This window comes from Diadema setosum, chromosome 8, assembly GCF_964275005.1.
Source record: "Diadema setosum chromosome 8, eeDiaSeto1, whole genome shotgun sequence".
NCBI lineage: Eukaryota > Metazoa > Echinodermata > Echinoidea > Diadematoida > Diadematidae > Diadema > Diadema setosum.
Window position 1 is genome coordinate 37,272,887 of NC_092692.1, and position 11,783 is coordinate 37,284,669.

The 11,783-nt window shown below is 43.0% G+C and overlaps 1 pseudogene; it reads right to left on the bottom strand.

Moving 5' to 3' along the window:
- Nucleotides 1-3,199: 3,199 nt before the first annotated feature.
- LOC140231413 (axin-1-like) overlaps nucleotides 3,200-11,783 on the bottom strand; it is a 44,561-nt pseudogene continuing 35,977 nt past the window's right edge.

Consider the following 11,783-nt stretch of genomic DNA (forward strand, 5'->3'; position numbering starts at 1 on the left):
CTCAGGGATCCTGATCTTAAAAAGTGTTTTTTAAAATAAATACATGCACAAACAATAAGCAGTTCTACCCGTCCTTGTTCTAACTTTTACTCACATCACTTGCATACTGACTTGTTTGTATAATGTAGAAGAATGGCATTAAAAAAGATGTTAAAAAAATACTCTCTTCTTTGCATGTAAGTTTTGCGTCTCATTTTCTTTTTATCACATATTGTCCATAGGAGAGAGCTTTAAAATGCTAAATCACTTCATTTCAAAGAAGTATGTGGACAAAAAAGCTTGGATAAGGGGGTTAAAGTAACTAGGAACACCAATATATCATCATTTGCTAAAACTGCCCATTATTCCTAGAGCTTAATAAACATATGGAATCTATGGAGGCACAATGTAGACTTTTGAGTAAAACAATTATGATACAGGATTAACATTTGGGCTATGGATATCGATCAAGTTTAGTGATGAGGAAAAATTTACTTACACTCTGTAGGGCCTGTGACTTCAACAAACAAAAAATTAAGTGATGCAACTACCAAACGCAGTGCACCATGGCACACTGCTAAAGTTGGGACATGTTTGCAACAATAACATCCCAGTGGAAAAGTGTGTCCCTCCATATACCTCACAATCATGTCAGGGCAATTACCCATCAGCTAATTACTGGTTAGTGATAAGGTTAGAGTAAAGATTATGGTTAGGGTAGAGGTTGGGACTAGGTTCAGGATTAGGGTTAGGACTAGCTTAAGGATTAGGATTAGGGTATGGGGGAGGGTTAGGGGTAATTGCCCAGGGGGTAATTGCCCTGGAACCCTCACAATTACAAGCCTTAAGACAAAACGCTTTTCTTTGGCACAAAGTAGGTGTCTTCAATTACACACATACACACACCAATGTACAGATGCACTTGATGTGTTTTGAATTCCATCTCTCATAGTGTTGGCAAATCAAATATGAAAAAAAAAACAAAAAAACATGCAAGGCTACCTACATTATGAAACATCTAAACAGAGATTGAGAATACAGGCTTAGCAAATACACATCGGGGGAGAATTTGAAGACTTTAGGATAAACAAAATAGTCCTCTTATAAGATTTTGAATACTAGGAGAAGGTGATTATGCGACAGTGGTCATGAGGCTGGTATCTGGTAACTTCCTCTCATAGATACAGGTATATAAAATACAATTATATAAATAGGAAACCATTCTTAATTTACAAAGTGATGTCCTCCGTCTGAATACAAATTAGTAGAAAACAGAACCAGTGTGTCTGATGTGTGCGAGTTCTCTGTCTTAACTACAACAGCATAAATAACGGACGCAGGTAGTGGCGACATTTCATAGAAATGAGCATTAATGGAGGCAGGTTGGTGCTGTATTCTGATGTCACAGCAATAAAGAAAAGATGATGGAAAAAAAAAGTGATGCATCTGATCATGTCCTTTAATGTTATACTCATTTGTTAACGAAGGAGAGGACTTTAGTTAGTTACAACGCTTGCTCTGACTTGACTATAAGAATTATGAGCCCACACAGGACGCAGCAAATTGGTTTTCTGCCTGACAGAAAAATAAGTTTGGATCTGAGCTTTATCTTTATAGCACAAGCATATTCCTGCTGATTACAGACAATAGTGGGAGTACTTTTTCACAAAAAAGTCTAAAACAAAATGTTTTTCATGCTGACATATTTACTTTAAAAAAACAAAACAAAACTCTAGGACGTATCCAATATCATAAGTGAAAACCAAAATGGCTTGTAATTTTTGTTTGAAATAACACCAAATGAGCACAAATGGAAGCTCCCGGTAGAAGTTTGAAACCATAAATCAATGCTATTTCTTCCATAGAGCCGTCACGTTTGCTTATTTTGATTGTGTAACGAACTACTAGAGTATCATTCTAGGGCAGTGCTTCCACATCTTTTTATCTTCATCCGACAGAAGTGGACAGGAACATAGTTGCCATCAGCACTAATATTGGAAAAAAAAAATGCCCACTCGCATCACAGAGATTTCAAACAAATAGGATTAGGAAGGGGGTAACATGGTATGTGGGTATGCATTTCGGTGTACTTTCCCTACATGATTAATGACATAAAAACAGGCACAAATATTCTTTCTTTTTTTTCTAAAGAGCAGCATCCTAAATCTTCACTGGTGCATAACATAACTTCTTTTGAGGACATATTTTCTTTTTTCTTTCTTTTTTTAAACAATGATAACAAAAGTTCTGAGGTAGGCTGTTCTGAGATGATTTTTTTTTCCTTTTTTTCCCCAAACAGGAATTCAGGTGGTCAGTCTTGATACAAGTATTAATACATACAACACATGATCAGTCAAAATACGACCAGTACAATTTCATACACCCTATAGCCATAACTTAAATAACAGCTTTTACTGTCTTATTACAAGAGAGATAGATGAAAGAATACACACTCTTTACACTCTTTCTTAACTGTACCAGTCTGTGTTCTTCCCCAGACACTTTCTTGCGTCAAAATACTTTGTCATACATCTCTTCTTATTTGGCATTGCTATTCCACACTGAAATGAGAAGGAAGAATCTGTCATAAGAATACACATCAATTCAATTAATGACAGTGACACGCCTCCTCTTCAACTTTTCACCAGCAGCCGACCTCCTGCATTGAACAGAGTCGGCTTCTATCGCAACCAGTGCGAGAATGGCTATACATACCCTGACACTAGCACGTTGCGGAAAAAAACAAAAACAAAATGGGATGAGCAGTGAATGATGAGAAGCAAAACACGTTTGAGAGGTTCTTAGCAAGCATTTAATGCCAAATGATATCCCAGCATGCTCTTGTGTGGGGGTTCAACAGCATACACTCCTTTAAAAACCATCAGTAAGTCAGTCGTCAGTATAAAAAGTGGCATCCCTTTATTTTGACTAGGCATTTGCTTGCTTCCCCAACCCCAATCCAATAAAATATGGCCATGTCCCCATCACTTTCAATGTTATTGGTGGGATTTTACCCTCTTGGACAATCTCTGCACCATTGCCATGGTGATGCAAACTCCGCCTACAGAAGATGCCCCAGCGTTGATACCTTTCTCTCGTCGACTGGACATTTTGCCCTCTCGAGTCTAGGGGAAAGGATGAGAGAGTTCGAGGGCGCCGTAAAGTCAGGATGATTCTGCCGGGAGCACTACGCCCTCGTCTTATCTGGTGTTTTTTTGTTTGTTTGTTTTTTGGAGATGGGAGGGGTATCCACGGCAACAGGCATGATGGTGAGCAGCTTTCTCGGGGTGCCCATGTCTCCCTCCGAAAACCTGTCCCGGTGTGGTACGAGATGACATAACAAACTTGGCGGTGTCTATTGGCAAACCCCAGCGCTCCTCCAGGGATGATTACCGGAAGAGAGGGGATGAGTCTGCCCGGCGGCTGGCTGCATGTCATGGCGATAAGACAGCTTTCCTAGTGGCTAGCTAGTGGTCCTCGATGGATTCCACCTTGCCAACTACCTTGCCCTGGTAGAGGGGGAGGACTGCATCGTCATCGTTGATAATCTGGTGGACGACGCCCGACTCAAACTCGAGGCTTGGCATCTTGAATGTGTACCTGCAGAAGATACAAGAGACAGAGACACCAACCATAACTTGTCATTATCCAAAACTGCTTTATAGTATGCTGACAAGATTGATGTTCACGCACAGATGAGGAAAACAAGAATGCTAATACATATCTGTATCATTGAAAAGGTATCTGCGAGCAATTGCAACACAACAACCAACAAGCCATAAGACCTACCCCCATTTTTTTTTTTTTTTTTTTTTTTTTTTTTTGTTTCATGAGAAAATTGACACAAACAGGATTGGGACGGTGCGGAGGTGCTGATGTGTGGCCGTGACGTCAGGCACCAAAATCTAATAACCCGGCGGATCAACCCCCTCCTGAGCCGGCAATTTAAACGGGGCAATCTGGCCCCGCCAGAGTCGGCCAGAGGGTGGATCTCCGGTCGCCACCCACGGGGGGAGAAGATGGGAGAGCTCGTAAGAAATCTTGGTTGGAAATAACAGAGGGAGCACCGCTGGAAATAGATGACAAGAGGTAAAGAACTAAACAAGAGAGAGGAAGAAGACATCATAAAGGACAAAAACAGAAGATTCGTATTTGAAGACGAAGGGAGTTATGAAAGATGGGTGGAAGTAAAGGAACATGGGACAGGAAAAGAAGTGGGGAAGAAAAAGGGAGTAGGTGAGAGGATCTAAGATGGGAAAAAGGGGTATGATACTAACCGAAGAGCAGATGAGCTTGAAGATCACAAATACTGGCAGCAAAAGCATGCAAGTGCCTTCACTGCTCAGTACATTTTTGTGCAACTCCAACTTAACTTAGCTTGCAGGAAAATTGTCAAGATCTTAAAGTATCAATAGGCAATCTCTATGAGCCAAGGCTGGCAGGGTGGACAGTTGGTGTAGATCTTCTGACATTACTGAAAATGGAACCTCCTGTACGGAGACAATGTTGGCCTCTAATCGCTGAAAAGAAGTTATCCATGGCAATCAAGGAATTGTTTTCATGATAGGATATGCCAAAAACTGACAGAGGTACGAAGCACAACTGCTCCTGCTGATCTCGTAGGAAAAACGAAAGTCATGTGGTTTGAAGATCCTACAGAGACAGGACAGGGGTTGGGTGGGGAAGGGGGGTGGGGAAGAAGGGGGGGGGTGGGGCACAGGAGGACGAAGATAGAGCGAGAGGTACAGCCCAGGGGAAAGGCAGAACATCAAACGCTTGCCCGCCAGCACGTTGGCAGGTGCTAATACACCAGCGCACAACGGCAACTGTATCTCACCCATGGCGGGACAACAGCTCGGGTCAAGAGGGTTTTGACTCGGAGGCAAAAACAGAATGATGGAGAGAGGGCATGAGACTCCGAGGGCAAATGCTAATAAAACAAAAACAAAAAACTGAACATGAGGTTTCCAAGGTAACAGCACATCCTTGGAATTGTCACTACTCTTAACAAGTAGCACAGCAATAGAGGACACATTGAAAAGGAGTCGTAACAACATGGCAGACACGTTTCAAAGAAGTCAACAGTAGGAGGAGACTGGGGGTTATGAAATGACTTCATACATTCTGAAGTAGAAAGGAAGTATGGGGAGTATTGTAATAATCGATGAATATGACAATGAGAGTACAATGTACACATAGAAGAGGCTGGAAACATATCTCGGGAAATACCACACACACACACACACACACACAAAGAACAAAGAACTATCAGCGAACAGCAGGAAACACCGTGACTGCCATTTTCATTTGTCTCTTTGTTCCATATGGAGTGGCCCGCTGAGACGAAGCCACACAGTACAGTCTGCCATTGTCACCGGCCAATTAGGGTGTGGGTGTTGGGTTTCCAGAGGTGAAAATTAGCTACAATTTCCTGAAGCCAGAGTGGGCTTTGGCGGAGGGCCGGCGGCGGGGCATCAAAGGGACCCCTGGCGAGCCGAGTGAATTAGGGGGACATCATCGTCTGATTTACCAGGGAGAGCCGGTTGTCACAACAACTTACGACTCATTCCCCGCGACAGGTTGGTCAGATGGGAAAACCAGTTGCCCCCTCCCACCAAAACACTCGTACACACAAACACACACTCTATACTAGTCCTCCTGGCCACTTTTCTGCCACCCTAAACTAGCCTTGCCTTACAGTCTTCACAATGAAATGAATCATTTTAGCAATAACTTCATGTCTTCCTACCTTACCAATAAACGTGCCACAAGAAATCAGTTTGTTAATCAACACAATACTTGTAGGGATAAAGCTATCCAGACTATTGTCAAATATAGGAGTGAACAAAACATGTAAATGGGGTTCAAAGGCAAATATTTTGACCTCTTAAATCTGAAAAGACTGGAATAACTTTTTAATTTGGATCTTCTTACTGCAGTGGACCAATCATAGGGACAATTTTTTTTTCCCCGAAGGATTTCACATGGGGCAAGTCAAGCGCAATGCTCGCAAGATGTTGTCTCGCATGCGGGCAGACACTATCTCCTACAAGCGATGTTTGGCGGGTGTGAACGCACACACACACACACAAAAAAAAATAATAAAAATCTGCTCCCTCCAGTTCCCTAGCAACTCGGTTGAGAGCACTTCCCCGCCTTTCATCGGAGGGATTTCCACTCCGCCCCTTGTCATTCTCAAGCTGCAGTGTCTGAGGATATTGATCGCGTGCTGGAGGAGGTCAATTTCCCCGGCTCTGGAGTGCAGCGGGGTGTCGGCCCAACTCCACACCCCAGCGTGGGGAGGTGACCATCCGTGTGTGAGCAATGCAATCTCTGACCAGCCGTGCCAATGAAAGAGCAGTGACCCCTCTGGCAACTGTAGCCACCGTATCACTTCCAGGCTGCTTAAGGACAACCGTGCAACATCACGTGCCAATTTCTATCATGGTCAAGCGCTTGATGAGATTATCTGACTTATTCCGTCATCTTGATAGTCGTGCATATCAATTCTCAAGAGGTGTTCAGTTTCACCATTCCTGCTAGGGAATTATGTCCTTATCTTTCTTTGCAAAATATATCGAACAACTTAAATTCTGCATATCATACATCTCCATAAATCTATAAGATGCGTCCTTGAATGGCATCACAGGATTTACACTTTACATAATCCATGAAGACAGCCCAGAACTAGAGAATAAGATACAGAGATTTAGAGGGACGCATAGCTTCAAGCACAGATTAAGCGCGAGTTCTCTAAAAATACTTACAGTATATACCCCTCTTACACATGCACACACTCACACGCATTGCTCTTAACCACGCATCAAAAGTAACAAGGAGTACAAGATACAACGATGAAGAGACGATAGAAGATGGCGTGTCAGATTAGAATGAAGATGGACATATGAATAATGGAATGCGAAAAAGAGAAGTCTTGGGGTGATGTTGGGAGGAGGGAGAAGAGAAGTTACGATGTTTAATTCCGGTGACAGCTGACTCGAGGGGACGAATCAGGAGATGGACCGTGGGTAGATGCCGGCCAAGTGACATGGACAAGGAGGACAGAATCACCAAAGCGAAATGCATTAATCCTCTCTGCCTTATAGCTTCTCCTGGGATGAAGGAGCTTGCGAAAACAGCAAATCCTCAATCTCTCCTCCACAAGGAATGATTGGGGGGGGGGGGGAGGAGGGAGGAGTTTGTCACCTCTGAGCACCACTTGTGACAAACTGTCATCATTTCACATCACCTACTGCATAAAATCAGGGAAATAACAGAGACGGAATTTTCGCCCCGAACTTGCCAGGGGGGCTGGCCCGAGCAGTTGCGTCGGTCTTGACCACCGGAGCGGAAACGGGCAGTGGATCCTGCAAACACGACACACTTCACGCAAATCCACACGGACTCCCCGAGGTTAAAGAGGAAATACAAGTGATTGGTGTAATAAGGGTCTTCGCGCCCCTCGTGGGGATGGTTACCCGGGATGAGAGGAGAGGAAATGATGCGACTATTGCACTTGGCTGAGCACGAGTGACATGTCCACATGAACCACCATTAGTGCATGCCTCTCTGGGAATCACATGCACACTCCAGTGACAACAAAGATTGCACTGGCCGTGTTTGGATTTCATTTCGCATCACAGAGCTGGACACTTTCTTTTTTTTTTTTGGACAACATGCTATACATTTATAGCAATCGGAGTCGCTGGAGTAAGAGTAATACGGTAATCCTGTGATACAGTAACACTTCAAGGAGTAATTGCCAAGCGATCTAAAAAAAATCCAACACATGGCGTCCACGCCACTCTCGCGCATAGCAATGTCTCAACGGGGTTCCACGGCTGGTAACTACAGCTCCGGAAAGAAATTGCAGTTCAGGGTTTGGACATGGAAAATGCAAACTCCACCATCTCCAACAGAATTCTGAACACCTCCAACAGAATTAAGATTGATTGATGTGGTAATGGGCTTTTTCTACACAGAAGTTGAAACACCATAGCCACAAAATAATGACTGAGTTTTTGCAAAACAAATTACAAGACTAATTCTAATACTTTCAAAGGGTAATGGCCTTGCACTGGAGTCTCAATGGTTCCAATACAAAAGCCAATTCAAACTGCATGATTAATTTAACCACACATCAGTTAATGGGTAGTAATTAATGGTGACATTTTCTCCCAAGCTTTACGGGACAGCATTAAGAATCCAGACTGTAGAAGCCACTATCTGTTTACAAGCCCTCTAATTATCAACCAAAAACTGATTGCACATGACACGATGCATCTGGTATACTATGGGTTAAATTTCTACTCATTAAATCTGGCACATACAACGTGTACAGTGTAGCTGTCAAAATGGAAAAGAAAGAAAGAAAAAAAAAAACACCTTCTAATTATAACTTTTGTTTGAAGTTTTATGATCAACTCTCACAAGTTATCACTTGTTTTTGTTTGATAAAATGAACCACCAACACACAATCACACTTTCTATCTGTAAAAAGTTCAAGTGAACTTGTATATACGATATATGAACTGACAATAACACTTGGTGCTAGCAGAGTAGATAAATTTTGACTTTTGAAGGCAGGTAAAATTGAGAAGTAGAGGACAAAAAAAAAAAAAAATGAAGTCAGAGCCACTTGTCGAATAGAAGTAAAATAATAAAAGGCCCGCAAGCTGCTCATTTTGACAAAACTGGGTTACATTCTGCTCTGAGTGCACGATCATGACAGACATTGGTTGTTGGAATGCTTGGCATACTATCAAGCAAAGGGGATAGGCAGACCGCATTATGGGTCCTCTTGTAGGGCGCAGAGAATCAGAGTTGCATTCTCACTCGGTCTCCTCCCCCTCCCCCTCCCCCCCCCCACCCCTTTTTGCCTTCACAGTTTTTGTTTGCATCAGAGCTTCCTCCCTCGCCCAGTGGTGCGTGGTAGAAGACCTAGTTCCTGGAGAGAAAAAGCCAAGCGGGGACGACGTGCCCCGGGGCATTGTTGACGTTGTATTTCTTGGGCTGACCTCAAAACAACACCTGAAAAGTGCGAGGATAAGTGGTTCGGAGGTGCAAATTGAGGCCCGGCCTGGGTCCTAGTCCCTACGTATCGTATCGGGGAGTGGACCTACGCACAACGATCGTCTCTGACCCCAGCCGGAGTCAAAGTGTTCGACAGCGAGAGAGAAAGAAGAGCGAGAACGCGCGAGGACATGTACTAGTATTCAGGGCATATAAACATGGCGGAACATGTTGCCAATTGAAAGATCTGCTTTGCGATGGGATTTTAAGCCCGCCACAGTGCATGTGAAAATATTGAAAGAATAACAGAGGCTGAAGACAGCAGGGTGTCTGACTAATGGCATGCTGTTTAACTCCCCCCCCCCCCCCCTTCCTCTTGTCATGAGAACAGGAAAGGCAGGACAGAAATGCAGAAGTCACAGCTTAGTGGCATGGAACAAAAACAAAATATACTTTTCTAAAGATCTGTGACCACAAAGGTCTTGAAACTGCACATTGTTTTATATTCAAACGTAGCATGTCTAAATCTAATGTCGTCCGGTGTGCTTTTCTTTACAATATTATCATACAATGGCATCCATACAGTCTTTGGTAGTTTTAAAATATTTCCAATGTCAATGTATGCGAAATTTATTCTCGACTATCTCAGAACATAACTTTCTATCACCAGTGATGTTCATCATCATGTTCATCAAGGAGCAGTAGTCCAAGCTTAAAGGGATGGATAGTTTTGGTTGAGGAAGGGATTCAGGTTTTAACTTTTTATGATATAATTTAAAAAACAACTTATGAAATATGAAAGAACATACAATTCTGAGAGGAATTCAAACTTTATTTGATGAAAATCGGTTTAGAAATGGCCAAGATATCCCAACACAAAGTAAAACAAAGTGATCCAAATAAAGGTGGTTCCCACCTCTAATCAGGTTCCACTTTGTTTTTGGATATCATGGCCATTACAAAACCAACTTTCATCAAATGAACTTTGAATACTTAGAATTGTATGCTCTTCAATATTTCATTTGTCATTATCTCACAAAAAAAGTTAACAAGAGACCCGCGGGTCTAGCACTCACCGGAGTATCGCAAGTTCACCTTTCACGCAGTCACTAATCTAAATTATTCACAGCTCTACTAAAATTTGACCAGGCATTCTCAAGTAGAAGATGAAAATGTACAATAAGGGCCCAAATCTTTTAAGATTCCTTAACTTGGGGGGATTGGGCCCCCCTGGGGCCCTCTGGGTGGGGCATGGTGCCCATTTTGATAAATTGAGATCCCTAACCCCCTAGGGATGCTACCTGCCAAGTTTGACGAAAATCCATCATGAAGTTTTCAAAGATGAAAATGTACAATTCAGGCCCCCATTTGGACCTTCCCAGCCCCCCCCCCCCCAAGAGGGGCACCCCTGGATCTGCTATGAACAAACTTGAAACTACAGTCATTAATGTACTCACTCATTATCTTAGCTCTGTAACTTCTGATTCTAGAGAAGATTTTTAAAGATTCCTTCATTTTGGGGGTTTGGGCCCCCCTGGGGGCCCCCTGGGTGGGGCATGGTGCCCATTTTAACAAATTGAGATCCTAACCCCCTAGGGATGCTACCTGCCAAGTTTGGTGAAAATGGGTGATGGGGTTCTCAAGAAGAAGATGAAAATGTACAATTTAGGCCCCATTAGGACCCCTCCCCTGGGTCCCAAGGGGGGCACCCCTGATTCTGCCATGAACAAACTTGAAACTATAGTCATCAATGTACTCACTCATAGTATTAACTTAGCTTATCTCTTCTGATTCTAGAGAAGAAGATTTTTACAGATTCCTTAATTTTTTTATTTTTTTTTTTTTGGGGGGGGGGTTTGGGCCCCCCTGGGTGGGGCACGGTGCCCATTTTAACAAATTGAGTTCCTAACCCCGAGGGATGCTACCTGCCAAGTTTGCTGAGAATCGGTCTTGGGGTTTTCAAGAAGAAGATGAAAATGTAAAAAGTTTACGCACGACGGACGAAGGGCGATCGCAATAGCTCACTTCAGCCTTTGGCTCAGGCGAGCTAAAAACCTGTAGCTCCATCTCAACTAAAACTATATCATCCATTTAAGCACTCCTGTCACAAGCTCTCTATAACAATTCTTTTTGAATAGTTGTCTAGCTTTGAAATAATCATTATCAATGCGTTGATTTCTTCAATATACTGAAAAAAAAAAGTGTAGTCCTGATGACACAATATGGCTGCTCACATACAACACCCATAGGTGTGTTCTCAACTGCCGTATCTTACAAATATGCCCTACAATGCTAAATGACCATATTTTGCACATACACACACACACATACATACACAGAGCAAAGCAACCACCAAGCATTCACAATCTGTATTGCCTTTCCCGAGTGGCCTCTCTCCTTTTGGCTATTTTTGGTAACTATTCACATCCCTTGGTCATTGATCCCTAATTTTCAAGACTTCCACTCTCCCCGAGCGTCCACTAACCTGTCCCGCCCGCCAAGAAAGGAGAGAAGAGAGAGAAAAGCGGTGAATGAATGTCCGATCCGTGACTTGTCACTACATATCATCTCTTCCATTTTTTAATGCGTTCTCCATTTCCTGCATCTCTACATCATTTGGGGGGGGGGGGGGGGACGGGACAGAGAAAAGAGGTAAGAGAAAAGGACACCAGGACGGAAATAAAGGAAGACTCGGAGAAATCTTTCTTAGCACTCTTTTTTTTCCCCACCTCTTTTCTTCAACACCGGCCTACTTCTGCCATCTCCACTTTTTTCTTCTTCTTCTTTGAGGG